This window comes from Trichechus manatus, unplaced genomic scaffold (genome assembly GCF_000243295.1).
Source record: "Trichechus manatus latirostris isolate Lorelei unplaced genomic scaffold, TriManLat1.0 scaffold00011, whole genome shotgun sequence".
NCBI lineage: Eukaryota > Metazoa > Chordata > Mammalia > Sirenia > Trichechidae > Trichechus > Trichechus manatus.
The window spans coordinates 32073213-32098316 of record NW_004443947.1 but is presented as its reverse complement, the minus strand read 5'-3'; positions in this window follow the sequence as shown (position 1 = coordinate 32098316).

Genomic DNA, 25104 nt, shown 5'->3' with positions numbered 1-25104 from the left:
GTGCCAGGCAATGTGATAGACACAGGGGCCAGAACAGTGAGCAAGAAAGACCCAAAGATTGTATTTTAATAGGAAAGACGGCATCAAACAAGTATTACATGAGCAATTATAATAGTGATTTGTCTTAGAAAGGAAAACTTCAAGGTGCTGTAGGATGATACCCAGCCCAGGAGAAGCCAAGAGAAGCCAATTAATTGATGACTGAGAATGTAATAAATAAGGCCCTGTGCATGACATACATTACCTTACATGCATTACCTCATTTAATTCTCACATCAGTTCTCTACAGAAAGGACTATTACTATCCTCATTTTTCAAATGAGGAAACAAGTTTATAGAAGTTGAGACCCAGGTCCCACAATGAGGGGCATACCAGGATTTGGACCCATGCTTTTCTTTGTAAATCAGTCTATAAACCTCCTTTATAAGCATTAGTATCATTAGTGGTGGAAATACTAGTATTGAGGCTCTGAGCTTGACTCAACTTATCCTGAGGACCCAGGAGCCACGGAAGGCTTCTAGAGGCTATGCCCACCCCATACTGAAAGGAACTAAAAAAGCAGAGCCCATCCGGAGGTATAGGAAAGTCCTCCTGGTTGTACCAACCCCTTCACCCCCAAGCACACACTGGTTTTCTCAAATTCTTATTGCCTGCCCTGCCTGGCCAGTGGCTCTGCCACCTGTCATGGGGCAGCTGGAAGGAGAACTCACAGGCCAAGGTGAACTCAGCAGCACCCAGGGCAGGGTACGCAGGGAGTGGAGAGGGGTGGCCGAGTTCACAGAGGAGCCCGCAGCCCTCCCGTGGAAAGCACCAGCACAGCTGGCGTAGGTGCTGGAGAACGTCAGTGTCCTCTGAGTCTGGTTCCCCAAGACCTTAAGGAGACCCTTAAGAACCACACAGTCATAGCAGAAAGTTCCAGAAAAGACACTGGCTCACTCTATAGTTTCTCCCTCATTTTACAGCTAATGAAACTGAGGCCTAGGGAGCAAGTGGCAGAGGAGGGACTTGTCTGACTCCCAGGCCTTGCTGTTTCACTCCCTTGGGCAAGCCAAGAGCATGGAGTCAGCATCCTCCTGCAAGAAGTGTACCATGTGCTCCGTGGGGGAAGACCCAGCTTGCTCTTACTGCCTATGGGACAGTGAGCCCCTCAGGTTCCTCATCTGCAAAATGGAGATAATCATTCCTGCTCTGCCTACCCAGTGGGGTTGTAGGGGTGAATTGATTAAGAACAGATCCTAACAATAATCCAACCGCCTCTATCTTATATGCAGAGAAATAGGCCCAGAGAGGTACGGGACTTTCCAAGGTCACACAGCCTATGAGTTACACAGGCATGACTAATGCAGTTCTGCCACACTGCCTGGCTTTGAAAACTCAAATTTTTTAAAGGCCCATACATGTAAAATACTTAGCACGGTCACTAAAATGGGAAACATCAAAAAAAAAAAAAGAAAGAAAAACCAAACCCATTGCCATTGAGTCGATTCCAACTCATAGTAACCCTATAGGACATTGGGTTTCCAATGTCCCATTGGGTTTCCAAGGAGCACATGGTGGATTCGAACTGCTGACCTTTTGGTTAACAGTCGTAGCTCTTAACCACTCTGCCACCAAGGTTTCCTGGGAAGGATCCAGTGAGTATTAACTATGGTAACAACTATTAGCAGTGTTCAAGATCCCTGGGTGGTGCACACGGTTTGTCTTTGGCTACCAACCTAAAGGTTGGCGGTTCGAACCCACCCAGCCACACTGTGGAAGAAAGGCCTAGCAATCTACTTCCTTAAAGATTACAGCCAAGAAAACTCTATGGGGCTCAGTTCTACTCTGATACACATGGGGTCACCATAAGTTGGAATCGACTCAATGGCAATGGGTTTTGGGGGGAGGTTTAAACACATGGAGACAGGAGCCCTGCTGGCGCAGTGGTTAAAGTACTCAGCTGCTAACTGAAAAGTCAGCAGTTTGAACCCACCAGCTGCTCTATGGGAGACAGATGTAGCAGTCTGCTTCCGTAAAGATTACAGTCTTGGAAACCCTGTGGGGCAGTTCAACTCTGTCCTATAGGGTCGCTGAGTTAGAATCAACATGACAGCAATGGGTTTCATTTTTGGTTTATACATGGAGGCTCTGTTAGCTTGTGCCAGCCTCAGCCTCCCCATGTGCACGATGAGGCTGAAGGACTAGGAACTCTCATGTTCTGAGTTTCTCTATCTCCCTCCTGTCCCAGAGCCAGGAGCTCTGGAGTGTGGCTGGGGACAGAGGCAGCCTTTTGGAGCCTTTGGCAAACCTTGGCAAGGCCTTGCTGCTGCTCATGCTGGGGCAATCAACATCCCCACCCTCAGTGCCCAGGGCCGTGGGGGCCTGAACTCTGGCCCAGTAGCTCAGCTCAGTGTTCCACTCCAGCTCTCCTGCCTCCAAAGATATGCATCAGATTCTTACTTTCCCCAAGACAAGGGAGCAGAGCTGTTCCCACCCCTCACCTGCCTCACCCCAGCACCCACCTCCAGCGCATCTCAGACTTGAAGCCTTTCACAGTCCTAGAGACTATGCACATCCCATTTTACAGTCCGGAAAGCTGAGGTTCTAATCCAGGTACCTCTGAAGAGACTCAGCAGAGCCCGGCTGGGGTGCAGGTTATCTGACGGTCAGGCCCTCCCCCCTCCTCACCCGTCTGTGGTAGGACTCCTGTGCCCTGTGGACATGCAGAAGAAGCCAGAGTCACTAGATCCCCTGGCCCCCGCACTTCACCCTGCAGCCGTGAAGGAACTCGCCTCCCACATCCACCCTGCAGGCTCACCCCCAGAAAGTCCAGTCAGGGGATTTGATTCTTCCAAGGACAAGAATCCAATTTCCCCCACGTGCAAATATGACCATGCACCTCCAGGAGCTCAAAGTCCTAGTCTTGTCCATTCCTGGGTCCCAATCCCCGCAATCCACACCCCATCTTCATTCAGTGCCCCCAGGTGATCAAGCCCCATATGTCCCTGTCCTGCCCCCTTCACGCCTGCCCTAGCCATCTCCTGCTTCCTCCCCGACCTTCCCGGAGCCCCCAGTGGCCGCCTGCTCTAGGACAAGGCACAAGACGACTAGCTTTGCAACCCCCCTCCCCCAACTTCCCATCACAGGCAGTTCTTACCTGTGCCCTCAGGTAGGGGAGGGTGCCCCAGGGTGGGCTGCTGGGCTCGCGCCCCTTTCAGAAAGGCCAGGCTGACAGACTTGGGTGGGAGGTGCAGACACACGGGAGGGAGCAGGAGCAGGAAGGAGCGCAGCTCTAAGAGGCTGCTGAGAAAGTTGGAGTAGGTGTGTTCCAGCCCAGGAGTAGGAGGAGGGAAAAGGAGGTGGGGAGAATGAGGTGGATCATCCCCTCCTGCCAGCTCTCTGTCTCACGGAGAGGGAGGGAGGAAGCCAACTGGTTTGTGGCCCAGAACTCACGGTGGGGAATGGAGTCATGGAAAATGACGGCTGAGAAATCCAGCCCACCTCCCCACCCTTCTCAGCTTTACAGAGGGATAAACTGAGGCCCTAGACAGGTAGTACTGCCCGAGCTCTCACAGAGATCTCACAGAGACCATGAGGAACTGGAAAAGAGCCCAGGTACCTTAGCTCTCAGGCCAGCGTTCTTTCCACACTCCCCTCCCCATCCGGATTGAATGGAGACTGAGCACCACAGCCTTCCTTCCCGTCAAAAGTAAGATCACAAAAAACACAGTGGTTCAACCTTTGGAGCCGTAAAGACCTAGTTCAAAATCTTGACGCTGCCACTTACTAGTTTGGGAACCTTGGGTGAGTTACTTAATCTGAGCCTCAGTTTCCTTGTTTGAAAACATAGGGATTACAATAGCTCCTACCTCACTGAGTTGTTAAAAGGATCAAATAAACCAAAGGATGATGAAAGGCACTTAGAGAAAGTCCCCCAACAAAACTAATTCTTCTTTTCATTAGCTGTGACTCCCTCAGTCAATGACTTAACCTCTCTAAATTTAGGGTCACTGTGAGTTGAAATTCTACTCCACGGCAATAGATTTTTTTAAGCTTTGGGTTCCCATCTGTAAAATGGGAATGATAATAATACCTTCTTCATAAGGTTGTGCAGATTCATGAAATACATAATGTAAGTAAAGTGTGAAGCACCATGCCTGACAACTCACAGGAGGATAAGACATGTTAGCTTTGATACTTCTCATGGGGTGGTCTGGGGGCCAAGAGCAGGGGAGGTCAATGAGGTAAGTCAAGGGGAAATTCAAGAGAAATGTCTTGAGGGTCAGTGACTCTTGGAGATGGCTACATCCCGGCCTGGACCTCTGTCTGGGAGGGACATTGATCCTGGGTGCCAGCCTATGGCTTCAGGGTGAAAAGTGCAGTCCCTAGACCGGAGTGTAGGCTAATCGTGCTTCTGTGACTGTCCTGTGTGAGTTGCTAGGGACAAGTCCCTGACCCTCCCTGGCCCTCAGTTTGTCCTTGGAATAATAAGGGGTAGGTTAGACCAGTGGTTCTCAAGGTCTGGTCCCTGGACCAGCAGCATTAGCATCACCTGGGAACTTGTTAGAAATGCAAATACTCAGACCTCAACCTAGACCCACTGAATCAAAAACTCTGGCAGTGGGGCCCAGGAATATATGTCTGAACGAGCCTTCCAGAAAATTCTGATGCCCCATCAAGTTTGAAGCCCACTGAGTTACACTAACTCCAGACCACTTCCTGATGTCATGGTCTGCCAATGGCCAGAATTCCCCAGGAGATCAAAGCCCTGCTGCTCCCATCCCCACGTCCCCATCCCCTCTTCCCTCTCCTCAGGCTGCCTACAGCCACTGAGCCAAATCGGTGTGACACGGAGGAGCCAAAGGCAAAATGTTCCTTCTAAGGCAGTGGTTCTCAGAGGTTCTCAACCCTGGCTTCACATTGGAACCACCTCTTGCCGTGGCTCCACCCTCCCCTCCCCCAGAGACTGATGCAATGGTCCAGGGTGGGGCCTGGGCATTGGAATTTTTAAAAGCTCCCCAGGTGATTCCAATGTGTATCCCAGGCTGAAAACCAGCGTTTTGAGGGAAGGGAAGAAGAGTTAGGGGCGAGCCCTCCTCTCCTTCGCTGCCACATTTTTAGCCCTAGAACACAGTCGTTTGCTGGTTTTGTGCATGCACACACACGCAGGTGAGGAGGTCCTATCCCCACCCTCTTCCGGGCATGTCCCAGACATTGAAGACCGTCTTGCTCCACAGAGCTGGAAATGGGTCTGCAACGAGCCTGTCCAATCCCCTCTCTCCCACCTAGGGCTTAAAGCCCCTCTGCAGCATCCCTGGCAAATGAGCGAGTCTTTGTTGCACACCTCTCCCAGCAGTCAGTTCTGCTAGAACCAGGTTAATAAACAAGAATTCTTCGTATCGTTGCTATTATTACTGTTATTATAAGCTATATGATCCAAGGCAAATGACTTAAATTTGCTAAATCTCCGTTTGTTTGTTTGTTAAATGGGGTCACAATTGCTGGGGCCACTTGGAGCAGATTTGCTTCTTCTGCCGTGAGACAAAAGCTGAAGCCTGAATGCACCAGGCGCTACAGCTGGGATTAAGTTGTCGAGAAGTTCAGGATGGGTCCTCTGGATAGGTGGAGTCACAAAGCCTTGTGGCTTATAAAGGGGTGATGAGGCCCTTGGCTGTTTCCCAGCTCTTTGTGAGATATTCATTCATGGAGCTGTTGCAGCCATTGTGGGCCATGCCCTCAGGGATCCAGGATATGCATGGGCGGGCATCAAGGAAGTTGCCGTGGTGTTTCCCAAGACGTCAGAGGATCCCCTACCAGTAAGAATCGCAGAGGCCTCCCTCCTACAACCTGCCTTAGCCCTGGATGTGAGGCCTTAGGGATTTCATCATGAGGGGAGCTACTGTGATCAACTGCAGCTGGAAGGCTAACCTGGGCAATTATCCACTTGGCTGGTTGCTGCCCAAGTCTCTGAGTTTGGGCCGATTAGGAATTAACCAGAGGCAGGGTGGCTGGCGGCCCCACCAACGCTTTGACTAGTCATGTGCAGAGTGGCAGTCGCCTGTCGTCCTTCAGGGCCCCCCATTTGGGCCAAGGCTGGGCTCCAGCCTGTCCCGTGCAGGGACTGTCTGCAGCCTGGTGAAGGGTGGAGATGGGTATCAGATGGAATGCAGAACTCCATAATGCGACTGACAGCCCTCCCCTCCTCTCTAGTTCCCCTGGTCCTTTCCCTGCCTGCTGTGAGACCTTTCTGGCAGGTCTTCTAGTCTCCAGTCTCCCACGCACCAAGGAAATTGGACTCCATTGTCTTCCCCACAAGGAACCTGGTGGCACAATGTTTAAACACTCAGCTGCTAACAGAAAGGTTGGTGGTTCAAACCCACCCAGGTGCTCATCTGGAGAAAGACCTGGCAATCTGCTTCTGTAAGAGTACAGCCTAGAAAACCCTATGGGGCAGTTCTGCTCTGTCACATGGGGTCACTGTGAGTCAAAATCGACTCGATGGCACCTAACAACAACAACAGTGTTCCCCAAGCATGCTTGGAAACTTCTTGTTCCTGAGCCCCTGCTCACGACTTCCTGGGCATCTTAAACTCCCCCTCTTCTTGCTGAAATTGTGCCTATCCATCTTGGTACAGCTCAGATACCCTCTCCCCTCTGTGAGCTCCCCTGACCATGGCCTGACCTGGGCGAGAAGTAATAATCTTTATGTCAGGCACTGGACTAAGCACTCTGCAGGGATTATCTCATTTCTCTGAACACCACCACAGTGGATTAGGTGTTATTATTCTCCATTTTTCAGAGGCAGGAACTGAAGCTCAGAAAGGCTTTAATTGTTTTCCCAAGGTCACTGGTCTAGACTAAGCTCAGTTTCAAGCCTCGTTCTGTCTGAACCCCTTAACCACTGGGCCTCCACTAAGGGGGCTCTGCCTCCTCCCCCAAGCCCTTGGCGGAACTTCCTGTTCGACCCTCTGCTTCGTGTTTTAGTTATGTGTGTACCCCTTTTCACTTCTATTCCTGCCTCTACTCTACTTTAAGCTCTCCAGGGATGGATTTATGTCTAAGTCAGGGGTTCTCAACCCTGGCTGCACGTTGGGCTCACTTGGGGAGCTTTTACAAATCCTGATGCCCAGGCCATGCTACAAGACAATGACATCAGAGTCTCTGGGGGTGGGGCCCAGGCGTCAGTGTTTCCTAGCCCAGTGCCAGGCACACTGTAGGCATTAAAAAGAATTACAGTGCGGGGGAGGGGAGAGAGTCATTGCTTAGGGGGCACAGAGCTTCTTTAAGTGTGATGGAAAAATTTGGAAATGGATAGTGCCGATGGTTGTACAAAATGACGAACGTAATTAATGTCACTGAGTTGCATGTGTAAAAAACGTTGAAATGGCAAATCTTTTCCAACTCATAGCAACTCAGTGTGATAGACTAGAACTGCCTGGTAGGGTTCTCTTGGCTGTAATCTTTACAGAAGCAGATCACCAGGTCTTTCTCCCACAGAGCTGCTGGGTGGGTTTGAATCACCAACCTTTCAATTATCAACCCAGCACTTAACCATTTGTGCCACCAGGGCTTCTTATATACTTACTGTATATACTGAGCACAATTTTTTAAAAAATTACATATGATTCTGAATCCCCTGCCTGGGCCTCAGTTTCCCTATCTCAAGAATACGGGTGCTGAACTCTGATTTTAGGATCCAGCTCTGACATTCTGAAGTTCTAATATTCTTCACTGGGATGTTGAAGGCTTCTAAAAATAGACCTGGAAACCAGTCACTGTCCATTTCTCCTGCTTCCCAAGGGCAGCTGTACTCTCCACTGCGGACTGGGTGAGCACTTCATCCCTCACTGTTGGGCTTTCCTTTCTAGAGCAATCCAGCCACATTCACTATCTGGCCATAAGTATAAAGGAGGGGACTGAGCAGTGATGCAAACTCTAACTAGGTGGGCACGTTTCAGGGTGGCCATCAAGTCTGGGAGCATAGATAATATTACTGTAATGTTTAACAGAAGGCACGAAGGCTCAGGTTTATTCAGTGAGATAATATTACTGTAATGTTTAACAGAAGGCACGAAGGCTCAGGTTTATTCAGTGAAATTCACAGACACAAATCATCGAGGCAGTGCATCGCAGGTACCTGTGTGTGCAGAGCTGGTTGACAAGCTGTCCTGGTTTTCCCAGGACTGGGGGGTTTCCTGGACTGTAGGACTTTCAGCACCAAAATCAGGACAGTTCCCCGAAAAGCGGGGTAGTTTCCCTAGTTGACGTGAATGCTATGTTAATGCACTGAATTCACTGCATACACAGAATAGATGCTGAATTTGGCCCACTTTAGAAGACCAGTCTTGAAAGAAGATTCAGCTCATCAGGGACAGTTGGCTGATGGTGGTTACACTGAGACAATGTGTTCAGTGAACATGAAATGCACCCTGTCATTTCCAGGGCTGCAGTCCCTCCCATTGTGCAGTGTTCTCCCTGGGGAGGGTCACCAAGCAGGACAGGAGTGGGGCTGGGAGGCAGGTAGAGATTGGAGACCCTGGAGCCTGGTCTGTGGACCTGTGGACAGGAAGGCTCCAGAGACCTGGCTGTCAAAAGGATGTGACACCTTTAAGAGAGATGAAGTCATTGGGGTGAGACCACCTGGCTCCTTGAGGGTTGCAGCCGAGAGGGAGAAGCAGAAGGCGGAAGGCAGGTGGGCCATGGAGGCCAGGCCTGGGATATCAGCTCTGCGGCTGACAGATGGGACCCAGCAGGAGTGGGAATGGCCAGCCCTGGCATTGCCTGGGGTGTCCGGGAATGTAATCAAACACTCAGCAGACCCGCTGGCCATGGGCATCTGGCACTACTGGGCCCTTCAGCTCATCCCGACCCCCAGCCGGCAGTTCTGACAGGCTCCTGCCAGGAGAAGCGTCCGGCCTTGTTGGACAGGCCTGTGGGCATGAGCTCATCCACCACCAATCAGGTCCACGGTTGGCCTGCCCCAGGGTGGTGCTGGCAGGCAGGACTCTCATGCTAAGCACTACTGGAGCCGGGCTGGCTGGTTCTATGGTCTTGGTTAGGTCACCCCAACAGGAAGAGTGGGAGGTGGCGAGCCCCTCTGAGGACTTGAAACAGAACAGCTAATGCTATCCCCACCTTACATGCCCCCAAACTTGGGACTCTGATGGGACTCTGGCCCCCTCCCATGTCCCCTTCTCCATAACCATAAACTACATTTCAGCATCATCTGTCATTTCCCCAGCATATAGCAACAACAATAACAGTACTTGCAGTAATGACAACAACTAATATTTACTGATAACATATTAAGTACCAGGCAGAATGCTAAGCAACATCTCATTTCATCCTCAAATAACCCACTGCCTGCGAGTAGATTCCGACTTATAGCAACCCTATAGGACAGAGTAGAACTGTCCCATAGGGCTTCCAAGGCTGCCACATCTTTCTCCCTCAGAGTTGCTGGTGGGTTTGAACCGCTGACCTTCGGTTAGCATCCAAGCACTTTAACCACTGTACCACCAGGGATCCTTGAAACAGATCTTCCCTATTAGGTGCTATTATGGATAACATTGCAAAGCACCGGAATCCCAGAACACCTAATTTTGCTCATGAGGAAACTACATAGATCAAGAGGCAGTCGTTCAAACAGAACAAGGGAATATTGCCTGGTTTAAAGTCAGGAAAGGTGTGCGTCAGGGTTGTATCCTTTCACTATACTTATTCAATCTGTATGCTGAGCAAATAATCCAAGAAACTGGACTATATGAAGAAGAACAGGGCATCAGGACTGGAGGAAGACTCATTAACAACCTGCATTATACAGATGACACAACCTTATTTGCTGAAAGTGAAGAGGACTTGAAGCACTTACTGATGAAGATCAAAGATCACAACCTTCGGTAAGGATTACATCTCAACCTAAAGAAAACAAAAATCCTCACAACTGGGCTAATAAGCAACTTCATGGTAAATGGAGAAAAGACTGAAGTTGTCAAGGATTTCATTTTACTTGGATCCACAATCAACCCCCATATAAGCAGCAGTCAAGAAATCAAAGGACCCATTGCACTGGGCAAACCTGCCGCAAAAGACTTCTTTAAAGTGTTAAAAAGCAGAGATGTCACCTTGAAGACTATGGTGCTCCTAACTCAAGCCATGGTGTTTTCAACCGCTTCATATGCATGTGAAAGGACAATGAATAAAGAAGACAGAAGAAGAATTGATGCCTTTGAATAGTGGTGTTGGTGAAGAATACTGAATATACTATGGACTGTCAGAAGAATGAACAAATCTGTCTTGGAAGAAATACAGCCAGAATGCTCCTTAGAAGCAAGAATGGCAAGACTACGTCTCACATATTTTTGCGTGTTATCAGGAGGGATCAGTTCCTAGAGAAGGACATCATGCTTGGTAAAGTAGAGGGTCAGCGAAAAAGGGGAAGACCTTCAAAGAGATGGATTGACACAGTGGCTGCAACAATGGGCTCAAGCATAACAACGATTGCGAGGATGGTGCAGGGCCAGGCAGTGTTTCATTCTGTTGTATGCAGGGTTGCTGTGAGCTGGAACCGACTCGTAGGCACCTAACAACAACCACACGAGGTGCTATTATTATCATCCTCATTTTGCAGAGGAAAAGACAGAGATTCAGAGAGGTTTAAGTGACTTGTCCAAAGTCGTCTTATCCTTAAATTTAGAGCCAGGATTTGAACTGTTTACCTAGCTCCAAAACCTGCACTCTTAGCCACTACCCTTAGGTTATACTCCAGGCAAATCTGCAGGACTGGCCTCACGGTGTACTACCACACTTAGGAGCACCCCACACTTGGTTCGAGGCTCTGCTGTTGTCATCTTAAAAATCGTAGTACTTTTTTTTTTTGATACTTTATCAAAATAACAAGTACAAAATGGGCAATGAAAAACTACCAAAATCTATTACGAAAATAGTAAATTCCTATTTAAATCCCTGTGTTTACAAAGATTAAAAATGGTTGTCACTTAATTATGTCATACAGGTTGTAGCATCTTTTAAGCTAAAATACTGAAAGTAGCATGGGAAATTTGAAATTCAAGCTGCACTTAAAAGTGCTTTTAACTTGAATCTTTGATATCTCCAGAAATGCATTTAACAATAATGTACACTAAAGTACATTTAGTTATTATTTAGTGGTATAATTCAAGGTAACTTTAATTTGAGCTGCTCACCATACTGCTTCTTCATAATAAATATGTATTTAAAATTATATTTAACATTTCTTGGGTTCTCTGAGCATACTAGAGTATGAATTAAAAAGCTGTTAATTTTTTTCTGCTATACAAACATACGAAGATATTTTTCTGTGTAGTTCAAAACGCCTTAGATTTAATCTTATTTTCATACTTCACATTAAAAATAGTAATAACTTTTGAATAAGAAGCCCCGCATTTTCAGTTTGCACCAACCAGTTGCTGTCAAGTTGATTCCAACTCCTGGCGACTCCACGTGTATCAGAGTAGAACTGTGCTCCATAGAGTTTTCAATGGCTGACGTTTTGGAACCAGATTACCAGGTCTTTCTTCCTAGGAGCCTCTGGGTGGGTTCAAATTACCAACCTTTTGGTAAGTCGTGAGCGCTTAACCATTTGTACCATCCAGGGACTCCTTCATTTGCACTAGGCCCCAAAAATTATGTAGCCAGTGCTGCAAATCAGACAGCCTTCTGCTGTCCTGCTGTAACCTCTTATCTGCGTTTGCTCGCGTGGGTTTCTGCCTGGATTGCCTGTCCCACCCATACCTCCCAGCTCCATCACAAGGTGGCCAGCTCAGGAGCTCTTCTTCATCCCTCCCACCTCACCACCCCATGAACTGTTAGGGGGATCCATGGCCTCCTGGAGCATCACAGGGACACCAGGGCAGGGTACTCAGTGCATGGTGCCTCACCCCTCTGGCTCCACTTGCCGAGGGAGTGGAGCATAGGTGAAGTCTGGACTTGAAGTTAGATAGATCTAGATTCAAACCCGGCTCCACCTCCTGAAGCTGTAGGACCTTGGACAAGTTACTTAACCTCTCTGGCAAGCAGTCTCCTCATCTGTCAAACGGAGGTGGTAACAGTTCCTGTCTTGCAGGGGTGTCACGAGGATTAAATAAGGCAATTGATCAGCAAAACCCTAAGCACTGTGGCTGGTAGCTCTCTGGATTAGTCTGGTGTTTAATTCATCTATGAATTTCCCACAGCTCTTTGCATGCTGTTAATGAAATGTGAAGGAGCCCGAGTGGTGCAATGGTTAAGTGATCAGCAGCTAACTGAAAAGTCGGGTTTTCTAAAGAAAGATGTGGCAGTCTGCTTTCATAAGAATTTACAGCCTTAGAAACCCTATGAGGCAGTTCTACTCTGACCTATAGGGTTGCAATGAATCAGAATTGATTCAATGGCAAATTGTTTTGGAAGAGCCAAGATGCCTTGCCATTGGAATAGGGTGTGATTTTACAGACGTAGAAATCAAGGCCTGGCGAGATCACGTGCCCTGTTCATGGCTACGCAGCCTTCCCTGGGGTACTTTGGGCAGGACCTGGTGGGTCACTTCAAAGCCAGCAGGGTAGAGGCCCTCAGCGGTAGGAATCTGTTCTCTGCTGCCTGAATTCCAGAGGCAGCCCCGCCAGCCCGACCGGCCCAGTCTCCATTGGCAGCCACATTCCAGACATTCTGCCCAGGCTGGGAAGAGGCTGGCCCTGAGGGAGGGAACCCCGGGAAACACAGCCTAGGTGGGGGCAGCAGGGAGAGAGGCTGGGGTCTCCTGAGGAGGAGGGGTTGCTGGGCCTCTCTGGATTCGTCAGAACCCCAAGCTCTCCTCAACAGTTCAGGCCTCAGGCCCATCGAGACCCACGGTACCAAAAGCAGTTGCCCTCGAGTTGACCCTGATTCATGGCCACTCCATGGGTGTCAGGGTAGAATTGTGCTCCACAGGGTTTTCAATGGCTAATTTTTTAGAAGTAGACTGCCAGGGTTTTCTTCTCAGTCACCTCTGGGAAGACTTGAGGAAAAAAGACTCATTAGCCCAGTGGTTTTCTAACTTTAGGGTTTATAGGAATCATCTGGTGGTGGGAAAGTGAGGATTGCTAATAATGCATATTCCAGACCCCACCCCCCAGGTATCCTGAATCAGGAGGTCTATGGAGGGGCCCAGGATTCTGCATTTTTAAAGGAGCCTCAAAAGGGTTTCAGGTACAAAGGCAGGTTTGGGAGCCACTGTGTAGATGAAGAAGCTGAGGGCAAGAGAGGTCACCCAGCAACAAGGCTGTCAGAATAGAAGCTGTGTAGTTCTCCTCCGAGCCATGGCCCCTGCAGGAAACAGGAAGTAAGCTGCACAAGAGAGTGGGATCCCAGAAAGGGGAGAAGGCCTGAGTTCAGAGAAGCTCAAAGAAAAGCTAGAAAGATGAGCAATATTTGCTTTTCATCTCTTTCTCCTTCTCACTCCACTGCCATCCTCGCAGCCACCTCCACCCCCACAGGGGCCACTAACGGGGATAACTCAGTGGACCCCATACCTTTGCCCCTTACCCTCTGGCTCTGGCATCCACCCCTCCCTGCCTCCATCTCCATCCCACTAGTGAGTTTCCTTCTCTTGTCACCATCTTGGAGTAAAATATCTGGGTTCAAGTCCCGACTTTGTCACTAGCATGCTGTGTGGGCTTAGGGAAGTTCCTTACCGTCTCTGACCCTCAACTTACTCATCTGTGCAATGAGGGGTTGGACTAGACAAGCTTTTCTCACAGTGCGGTTCAGAGATCATCTCCACAGAAGCACCCAGAAAGTTGGCTAAATGCAGATTCTCAGAACTCCATCAAGACAAAAGGGATAAAAAGTTTTGGATAAATCATTTTTATTTAAGTTTTTATTTATGTAAATAATACATGATACATTCTCCTTACAAAATAATAAAACCTTATATTTAAGGCTAAAGTTCTCTTTGCCACCACCAATCCTGCTCCTTCTCCAAAGGCATCCAGTACAATCATTTTAGTATATAACCCCAGGCCTTTTCTACATATTTACATTCATACATAAATACACTAGTAGGAAATATATAGAATTTGGGGAGGGAGTATTAAATAGTATCTATGTGCCATTCTGTAACTTGTTTACTCAACACTGTGTCTCAAGGGTCAGCATACAGATATGTACCCAGGCTTCAAGCTCCCCAGGCCATTCTGGGGCTCACCAAAGTTTGAGAACCATTGGGCTAGGTAAACTCTGACATCTTATCAGTCTCTGATTTTAACATAGAGTAGGAAGAGCAGGGTTAGCGGGATATTTCCAATTAGCGATGCAAAGTCGGCCTAACTGAAGTGTCCTACAGCCCTACTCAACTGCTCAGATACCTCCTATCAGGAATGTGATCCCCTGGATTCAGTTGGGGCCCCTATTCCTTCCCTTAGAATCCTCAGGGCCACTCCCTCCCAACCTTGCCAGCCAATGTTCACCCTGATGTCATCCGTGCAGGCCAGGGCTGACTCAGGCTCTCCCTGCCATCTGGAAGGCAGTTCCCCATGGCTCTCAGTGGGAGATGTTTGACTTGGTGAGGCAGCTCATGGTTTACCAATACCTCCTCTCTGGGAATCCCTAAGTATACACCATCTGGTTCTCTGGGGGACTCAGGTTTATCTGAGTCCAAAGTAGTGACATTTTCTTTACTGTCATCAAGACTCTGCCACAGCTGTGGGAACTTGAGCAAGCCCGTGTCCTTCTCTGGGCCTCCACCTCTGTATCTGCTACACGAGGAGGTTGGACTCGCTAATTTCTATACCTCAAAAGAGCACCTAACAAGCAAATCTATGCAAGATTTGTCAAATGACTAAAAGTTGGAAAATCCCTTCCTGCTCCCAAGGACTGAATTCAAGCCAATCATGTGAAGCAAATACGTAGTGTGTGCTTGCTCTAGACTGAGAACTGTGTGGGAATGAAACACTGGACCAAATACGGTCCTGCCGTTGAGTCGTAAAAAATCTAGTTGGGGGCTCAGTCATCTAGTCCCTTGAGTCTAACAAGGGGTGGGAATAAAGCCAGGTGTGAGGAATCCAGCAGAGAACCTGGAAGTCAAAGGAGGGCCAGGGTACTAACAAAGCAATCAGGGGAGAACGTGGGTCAGGAGAGAGGCAAGTAGAGATCATGGTCACACAAACTAAGGGTCCTGCCAAAGGGTGGAGGAGACAGCATTAAGTGGAGGCTGGAGTAATGCAGGGGAGATGAGGTACATGGAGAATGGAAGCAGGAGATAGATGTGGAGAGGGTATGTGTGTCACTTGGCATGGCCAAATGTAATAGACTGTTAGGGAGATCAAATCATGACAAATAGACACATAGAAATAGATGAGGTTATTAAATAGATGACAGAAATAGGTAGGTAACAGTAAGCTAGCAATGCATGGATAGATGGACATAAAAATGGGCACGCGGATGGATGGATGGATGGATGAGTAGATGGATGGGCGGGAGGATGGATTAGGAACAAACTGATGGACAGGTGAGAGAAAGATCGTCTTGGTCCAGGGTTATCTGAAGAGCCCTGGATTTAGGGTCAGATGTACAAGTTTTAATTCGGGTCTGTCTTAGTTACCTAGTGCTGCTATAGAAGAAATACCACAAGTGGATGGCTTTAACAAAGACAGATTTATTCTCTCACAGTCTAGGAGGCTATAAATCCGAATTCAGGGCACCACCTCCAGGGGAAGGCTTTCTCTGTTAGCTGTGTGGGAAGGTCCTTGTCATCATTTTTCCCAGGCGGAGAAGCTTCTCAGCGCAGGGACCCCTTGTCCAAAGGACGCACTATTCTGGCTCTTGTTTCTTGGTGGTATAAGGTTCCCATGTCTCTCTGCTCTCTTATATCTCAAAAGAGATTGACTTAAAACACAACCTAATCCTGTAGATTGAGTCCTGCCTCATTACCATAACTGCCGCTAATCCCACCTCATTAACATCATAGAGGTAGGATTTACAACACATAGGAAAGTCACATCAGATGACAAAATGGTGGACAATCATACAGTACTGGAAATCATGGCCTAGCCAAATTGACACACATTTTGGGGGGACACAGTTCAATCCATGACAGGGTCCTTCTGCTTAGTGAGTCTTACTAGCATGTGACTGTAAGGATTCTGCGCTGAAAAGCAGGGATGATCAGTCCAGCTTGCCACCTTCGAGAAGATGATGAGAATCGCCCAAAATAATGATGGGAGGGAGGCCTGCACACACCTGTGTGCAGTTGTCAGAGGGTTTTGGTTATAAGCAAATCTAAAGGACTGGGGGAAGATACACTTAAATAGGCTCTGACAAAGCAAGAATTTCAGAGCTGGTGATTGCCAGGAATAAGACATAGGAGCTGGAATTGAGATTACACAATAATAGGTTCTACCCTGTATAGTAACAACTGAGAAAACTGGGCACCTAATTTCTTGGGGCTGCTTGAGGTCAGTGGCTAGCTTACTCACTTTGTCCTAGCATCCCAAACCCGCCATGCTCTCTGACACAGCACCATCTGCAGGGACGCCCAGCTCTGGCTTCCTCTCCAGAACTGCTTTGATCAAGCAGCCTCAGGGGCAGTATCCAGGGCCCACTTGTATCAGAATCACTCAGATGCCCACTGACAAGGGCAGTCCAGTGTCCCACCTCTGTTTGATGCCTTACACACAGTGATTGTTCAGTAAATACCTATTAATTCTGCAGGTGTTATTGCCTGGCCAAGTTCACTGGTTGGTGTCTGGCAGGGTTGAGACATGAACCCAACTCTCTTGCTACCCACTCCAGTGCCCCTGCCAGTGCCTCCTGCCCAGAGGCAAGAAAATGGCCCAAATGACCTCTCCATGGCCCCAGGCTCTGAGATTTCGGGCACCTCGGAGGTTCCCAGCCACAAGCTGCTCAAATTGCCTGAGGATTTTGAGCTAAGCCCTCCAGCTTTCACTGGGCTGCTGCTGGGATCCTCACAGAACCCGGGGATAAGCAAGGCCTAAAGGAGATAAGTGGTTCTTGTTCCTCCTCCCATGTGGCTGCTGCCCAGATGGAGGCCACTCTAAGGCCTACACCCAAGTCCCAGGCATGGAGCTGTGGGGCTGCACAGGTGAAGGAGAGCTGCTAATTACCCACAGAAACCCTGGGGTAATTTAGAGTAGTCGTTCTCCACCCTGTCGCTCATTGGAATCACCTGTGGGGCTTTCGAAAGCACTGATAATCTGGGCTCACCCTCAGAGATTCTAATTTAATTGGAATGAGTGCAAGCCTGGGCATCGGGATTATTAAAACTCCCAGGTGACACCAATGTGCAGCCAGGGTTAGGATGCAATGCTCACAGGCATCCCTTACCCAGCGACTTGCTGTGTTTTCCAGCAGGAGTTCCAAGCATAGAATTCCCATTTCCCAGATGGAGAAAATAAGACTTGGAAATGTTGAGCAATATGCTCCAGAACACCTACTGTTAGGTTCTTTGAAAGTCACAGAAACAAACCCAACTCAACTTAAGTGTCTATATACATATATGTATACATGTAGACATTTATATCAAGGAAATGGCTCACATGTTTGTAAAGGCTGGAAAGTCCCAAGTCCATGGGTCAGGCTGGAGGCTTTTCCTGACTCACGTAGCTGCAGGGGCTGGTAAGGTCGGTAAGACAGCAGGCCGCTCCCTCATAGGCTGCAGAGGCTGATGAATCCCAAATTGGCAGATAAGCTGCTGGCTCAGGTCCCAAGAACCAGAGGTCAGATGGGGATCCAGAGAAAGCGAAAGCCAGTGAACTTGGCCAGAAAGTCCGCATATTATTGGGTGCAGGCCACATCGCCAAGGAAAATCCATTTCAACTGATTGGCTGCTCATAGCAGATCTTATCATGGAGGTGATTACATCATTACACAGCTGCCAAGTTACATCATAACTGCCAAACCACTGAGAATTGTGGCCCAGTCAAGCTGGCACACAACCTTAACCATCACATTAAGCAAAAGGAGAATTTGAGGCACAGCTGTGCATCATGTATAAGACACCTGGGTGGTGCAAATGGTTAATGTGCTCTGCTGCTAACTGAAAGCTTGGAGTTCAAGTCCACCCAGAGGTGCCTCAGAAGAAAGGCCTGGCAATCTGTTGCTGGAAAAATTACCCATTGAAAACCCTATGGAGCACAGTTCTACTCTGACACACACAGGGCCACCACGAGTTGGAATCGACTCAGCCACAACTGGTTTATGCAGAGACTCAAAGAGCAGGGTTCACAGTTAGATCCCGGAAAGACAAGAACCAGGAATGAATGTGCAGTCTGCTCAGGCCATTACTACCAGAAAGACACCACTCCTCTCTGTGAATCGGTCCTCTCAAGATCCAGATTGCTGTAAGGGGGTTGGGCTGGCTGAGCTTGGGTCCTATGCAGGGCCAGGACTGGGGTGAGGCTGACCCTGCACTTGCACAACCCTGAAAGTGAATGCTTCCTTAAATTTGCCCCCTAGGCACCTGAGACACTACTGGCCTCACCCTTGTGCTGGCTGCTCCCACGTCTGCACCTCGGTCCAGTGTGGAGGGCACTTGGAGTGACAGCCCTTTGAGATGTCGTCAAATGGCAGCTGAGTTTTCCCCAAAGGAAAAGCAGGGCACTGTTAGCAGAAGGAAGAAACCAGATGCTGGGCAGGTGACAATACAGGTGCCCACTCCTTGAGGCTTTAGAACAGAGCAGTCAAAGACATGACCCTGGAGTTGGGCACATGTGGATTTAAATCCAATGTCTCTCCCTTCATTGTTATCTGACCTTAGACAAATCAGCTTGCTTTTGAGCCTTAGTGTGTTTATCTGTAAACCAGTGTAAACAATACCCCCTGTCTATCTCTGGCTCTGGCTCTTCATCCATGCTCTCACCCTGATGCCAAACCAAAAAAACAAGCCTGTTGCCACAAGTCTATCCAATTAATGGCACTTCATAGGGTTTTCAATGTTTTAATCTTACAGAGGAGTCCCTGGGTGGCTCAACTGGTTAAGCACTTAACTACTAGCCAAAAGGTTGGCGGTTCAAATCACCTAGAGGTGCCTCAGAGGACAGGCCTGGCAATTTGCTTCTGAAAGGTGACAGCCTTGAAAACCCTATGGAGCAGTTCTACTCTGTACACATGAGGTCGCCATGAGTCAGAATCAACTCAACGGCAACTAACAGCAACAATGATCTTACAGAAGTAGATCACCCGGCCTTTCTTCCATGGTGCTGCTAAGTGGATTTGAACCACCAACCTTTTGATTAGTAGCCAAGTGCAAACCGTTTGTGCCACCCAGGGACTTTACCCCTATTCCAGTGTTCTCAAGTTTTCCACTGAAGATAGACACCTAACTGCAAAGGAGAGTGGGCTTGGGCACCTGGGGGTTTGGGAGCAGAGCCTGAAACCTCTCAGAGTAAGCCCAACATTCTTATGAAATACACATTAGTCATTAAACCAGCAAATCCACTCTTGAGTATATTCCCAAGGGAAACGAGTGCTCATGTCCACAAAAAGACATGTTCATAGCAAAGTTATTCATAAAATCCAAAAACTGTACACAACCCAAATGTACCTTAACAGTAGACGAGCAACCCACACGTAATGACATGGAGAAGTCTCAGACAAGATGTTGAGCAAAAGAAGCCAGACATAAAACAGTACATGCTGTATGAGTCCATGTATGTAAAGTTCAACAACAGGCAACTCATTTGTGATGATAGTGACAGAATAGCGGATACGTCGAGGGCGAGGGCATATGTCAACTGGGAGGGGACACATGGGAGCCTGCAGGGTGCTGCAAATTTCTTGGATCTTGATCTGCATGGTGATGACATGCATGTGAACTTATGTCAAAATTCACTGAGCTGTACCATTAAGATTAGTGAACCTTACAAATTTTTTTTTTAACGGAAATATATGTAATCTTTGCAGTCCTTCCAAATATGGTTGTGTTTACTTCAACATAAAAAGAATGGTTTCCTGTAAAACATGTAAGTAAAATGGGCTCTCCTGGAATATAGGCCAAGTTTATCCAGTGGATTTCAGTCCCCCTCTCCCCCTCCCCACTTTCCACCACTCCTTGCAGGTCGCACGCCCTGGTTTGAGATACTTTTCCCCTCACTCCAATTTGAACAATCTTTATAAACACCCAAAGCCAAGGGTTGCAAACTAGTGGTCCATGAGCCACAATCAACGCACGCCATGTTTTATTTGACCCTGTTTTTTTTTTTTCATATTTTTTTTTTAATTCATAACCAATGTTTAAGATTTGGCAGTTTTCACAGAAAAATGCAAGTATTGGCTTCTCTTGAAATGTTGGAAGATGTGCACAGTGGGCCTGTTGACAGCAGAGTGGGAGCTCAGATGCCGCTGATTTTACATGAGGCACGAGCGCTCGCTTGAGTTCCCCTAGTCCCACCAGCCTGCCTCCCTCGGGCCCTTGACCTGTCTAGCCTCTGTCTACATGTGAGTGTGTGGCACCCCTGCTAGCTCACCCCTGCCATTGCTGCTCTCCATCAGAATCCTTCCCTGTCTTCTAGGCACCTCCAGAAAACTTTCCCAGACAAGCCACCCAGCACTGTCCTCTCCCTTCTGTCTCAGGGGTTCCCAAACCATGGCATGAAGGCCAAATCTAGCCCACCTCCTGTTTTTTGTTTTCTTTTAATCTCTTTATTTCATTGTGGGAAAATACACATAACATAAATTTTACCATTTTAAAGCATATAATTCAGTGGTACTTAGTGCATTCACAGTGTTATTCAGTCCTCACCACTATCTAGTTCCTGAACATTTTCATCACCCCACAAGGAAACCCTGTACCCATACCCATTAAGCAGTCACTTTCCATCCCTGCCTCCCCAGCTCCTAGCAACCACTAATCTGCTTTCTCTCTCTATGGATGTGCCTTTTCTGAACATTTCGTATAAATGGGATCATACAATATGTGACCTTGTGTCTCTGGCTTCTTTCACTCAGCGTAATATTTTCAAGGTATGTCCATATTGTACCACGTATTGGTATTTCGTTCCTTTTTATGGCTGAATAATATTCCTTTGTATGGACATACCACAATTTGTTTATTCATTGTCAGTTGATGGACATTTGGGTTATTTCTACCTTGGCTGTTTTGAATAGTGCCATTATGAACATTTGTGTATAAGTTTTTGTTTGTACACCCGTTTCCAATTCTTTTGCATATATATCTAGGAATAGAATTGCTGGGTCGTATGGTAATTCTATGTTTAACTTATTGAAGGAGGCTGCTATCTGTTTTTGTACTACCCTGAGCTAAGAAGGGGTTGTGCATTTTGAAATGATTGATAAAAATCAAAAGAATAATATTTTCTGACACATGAAATTCAAATTTCAGTGTCCAGAAGTAAAGTGTTATTGGAACACAGCCATGCTTGATCATTTATGTCTTGTTTGTGGCTGCTTTTGCATTGCAAGGACAGAGTTGAGTAGTTGTGACAAAGACCCTATGACCTGCAAGGGCTAAAATTTTTACTATCTGGCCCCTTACAGAAGAGGTTTGGGACCTGTGCTAGCTCACCCTTGTTCCACAGAATTGTGGCTGTATTACCTTTACACACTTTGCTATTTGGATAATGTAATAAGTTGTCCTGTCTTTTGCTCTTTGATGAGAATTGTGTCATAGGCCACCTTTGTACCACTGCAGTGAGATGGATCACTTTTATATGGCCTTTCTCACCATGATCTTGTAATTCCCACCAAACGATTGGGGGGGACTATGCAAATAAGATGCTTGTGGCCCATCAAGGGCATTGGACAGCTTGCTAATAATGAAAATAAGGTGTATGGAACTCTAATAAGGGGATTGGTCACTTTTTCCATCTGCTAAACTTAAAATTAGGCACTCCAGAGGCAGAAAGGAGGGACTTCACTATCACCAAAAAAGAATAGCCAGGAGTGGAGTGTGTCCTTTGGACCCCAGATCCCTGTGCTGAGAACCTCCTAGACACAGGAGACAGAGAGAGACAGCTGTAACACCGGAGACAGTTGGGGACAGTGAGAAACAGCAGCAGAGAAACAGTGGCAGCAGAACCAGGAGACCAGCATGAGACAGTGAGGTGGGCTTCCCAGCCCATGGAACAAGGTGGCTACAGTGGCCATGCTGACCTGCTGAGTGAGAGAGCTGAGCACTTTCAGGCAGAAGGCTTGCTGGCAGAGTGGAGTGCCTCCAGGCACATATTGGTGAAGCTAAAAGAGCTTTGTAGTACTTGCCTGAGCAAGGCAGAGGCCGGGCCAAGGGCCTGAGAGGCTAAGAGAGAGAAAGAAAGAGAAAGAGGTCTGCTCACAAGCACAGCTGAGAAGCTCTCCTGACTGAAGACCTGTATCCTGAGTCATTTCTGATCCTGAATTATAACTTGTTACTTCCCTAATACGCCCCATATCTGTGAGTATGGTCTGTGAGTTCTGTGTGACCATTGCAACAAATTACTGAACCCAACAGAGAAGTAGAGAGTGCTGTGGGAGGGTCGGCTAGTGCCAGAATTGGTAAAAAGTTTGGAGGGTGGAGGTATGTCTGGCCTCCACCTCATAGCAATCAGCCTTGGGCTGTTAATGCTGATAATGATTGTCCTCCTCCCTTGTGCCATTTTTTATGACCACTCTCTCCAACGCGTTACCTCATGGAGCGGCAGAGTATTCTCTGCCTGGGGTGATGAGGCCAGGAACAGCATGAACCCTGGTTCCTCCGCCTCTGGAAATGGATTTGGGATTGAAATTGGAAGACTCTGAGAACGGTATCCAAGCTAAATTGCTAAAGGAAGCAAAAACCTAAATACCTTTTTCCTCTTTTACTTGCCCCTCCTTAGAGGAATCCTGGAACACTGGTGGTTCGGTGGTAGAATTTTCGCCTGCCATGCAGTAGACCGAGTTTGATTCCTGGCCAATGCACCTTATGCACAGGCACCACCTGTATGTCAGTGGAGGCTGGTGTGTTGCTATAATGCTGAACAGGTTTCAGGGAAGCTTCCAGACTAAGACAAACTAGGAAGAAAGGCCTGGCAATCTACTTGTAAAAATCAGTCAATGAAAACCCTCTGGATTACAAGGGTCCGATTTTGTTGTGCATGGGACCCCTATGAGTTGAAGGCTGACTCGACAGCAACTAACAACAACAACAATAACGAAGAAGCCTTAGGGTCCTAAATCACTAGGCCTGGAAAGAACTTCAGAGAGCCTTTTATTCATCCATCCATCCATTCATTCATTCATTCACTCATCTGACACTATTAACTCCCCCTGTGTGCACTGTGCTTGGCTAGTCTGGAGACTAAGAGTTTCTATGCCCAAGGAATATGCAGTTTAATGGGTGACACAGACGTCTAAAGAGAGTTAACTTTCAATATGAAAAGCCTTATATAGGGAAATCCAGGAGCACAGCCAAAGAAGTTGCTACTTCTAATCCAATCTTTTAAATTGGTAATTGGAGAAAATAAGGTTAAGCAGAGAAGGTATGAACTTTACCCAAGGTCACACTGTAAGCTAGTGAGAGCTGGGACTAGAACTCTTTGCCAGCTCCCACTTCTTTGCACTGTACCCTGCCATTCCTTCATTCACTCTCTCAATCACCAAATACGATGGAGCACCTTCCAGATACCAAGCACTGCTCCGGGTGCTTGGTGTGCCATAGTGAGCAGGGCAGACACACTTCCACCTTCCAAAACAAAAGCATCAGCAAATAAATCGTAGGATGCTGTCAGGATTGAATCGTGTCCCCAAAAAATATCTGTCAACTTGGCTGGGTTGTGGTTCCCAGTACTGTATGATCGTGTACCATTTTGTAATCTGATGTGATTTCCTTACGTGTTATAAATTCAACTGCTATGATCTAATAAGATGGATTAGCAGCAGTTATATTGATGAGATATACAAGATTGGATAGTGTCTTAAGCCAATCTCTGTTGAGACATAAAAGAGAGAAGCGAGCAGAGACACATGGGAAGCTCATACTGCCAAGAAAGCAGTGCCAGGAGCAGAGCACGTTCTTTGGACCTGAAGTTCCTGCTCAGAGACGCTCCCAGACCAAGGGAAGAATAATGACACGGATCTTCCTCCAGAGCCAACGGAGAAAGCATTCCCTTGGAGCTGACGCCCTGAATTTGGACTTTTAGCTTACTTTACTCTGAAGAAATGAATTTCTCTTTGTTAAAACCATCCACTTGTGGTATTTCTGTTATAGCAGCACTGGATGACTAAGACAGATGGTTTTAGAAAGCTGTGTGCACTAAAGAGAAAGCAGAGACACGGTTAGAGTGGCTTGGGAATGCTCTAGTGGGGTGGTCAGGGAAGGCCACTGAGCAGGCAGCCTTGAAGGGACCCTGAGTGATGAGGAACCAGACAGAGAGGAAACATTCCAGACAGAAGGAGGAGCAAGGCATGGCCTTGTTCTGTGTAACCTCCAAGACTCACCCCTCACTCTACTCTGAGCAAAGAGAATTGCAAACTAGAAGATAGCTGGAAATTATTTATATTTGGTTTTTGTTGTGTTTTTTGCTCTTTCGGTGTCTGTCTCCTGCACTACGAGGAAGCTACGCCAAGGAAGTGTTGTGTGTATCTTGTTCCAAACTTTCTCTCCATTGCCCTTTGGGTTGTTGATTTGCATTGAATTGAATGAGCAGTGGGGATAGGAGGAGAAGATTCTGCTGGAGACGTGAAAAGTAAGAGGGTTTATCTCTAAGTACACGACTGACAGTAAATGAGACTCTGCAAGGTGCCATTTGGTTACCAAAAAGTAACAAAGCCCCTCTTATCTTCCCATAATTGCTCCACTTAACTCATTAAAGGATTATCCCAGAAGCTGGGGGAGGGGTGAGAGCTCAACCTGGGAGTTCTGGCAGCACAACGTCCTCTGAGGCAGCAGACAGACCAGGCAACCAGGGTCAGGGATCAGGGAGTTGGAGTTGTGGGCCAAGTCCTGCTGCTGAATGACTATGTGACCATGGACAAGTAGCCCCCCTCTGGGCCTCAGTTCTCGTAACTGTGCAATGAACAAGGGTGGACTGACAACAGTGGCTTCAAAGAGGAGTTCTTAGGGGCTGCTTTGGGGGAGGAGTCCCTGGGTGGCAACTGGCTGCTTGGAAATTTGAGTCCATCCAGAGGTACTGGCGGGGGCGGGG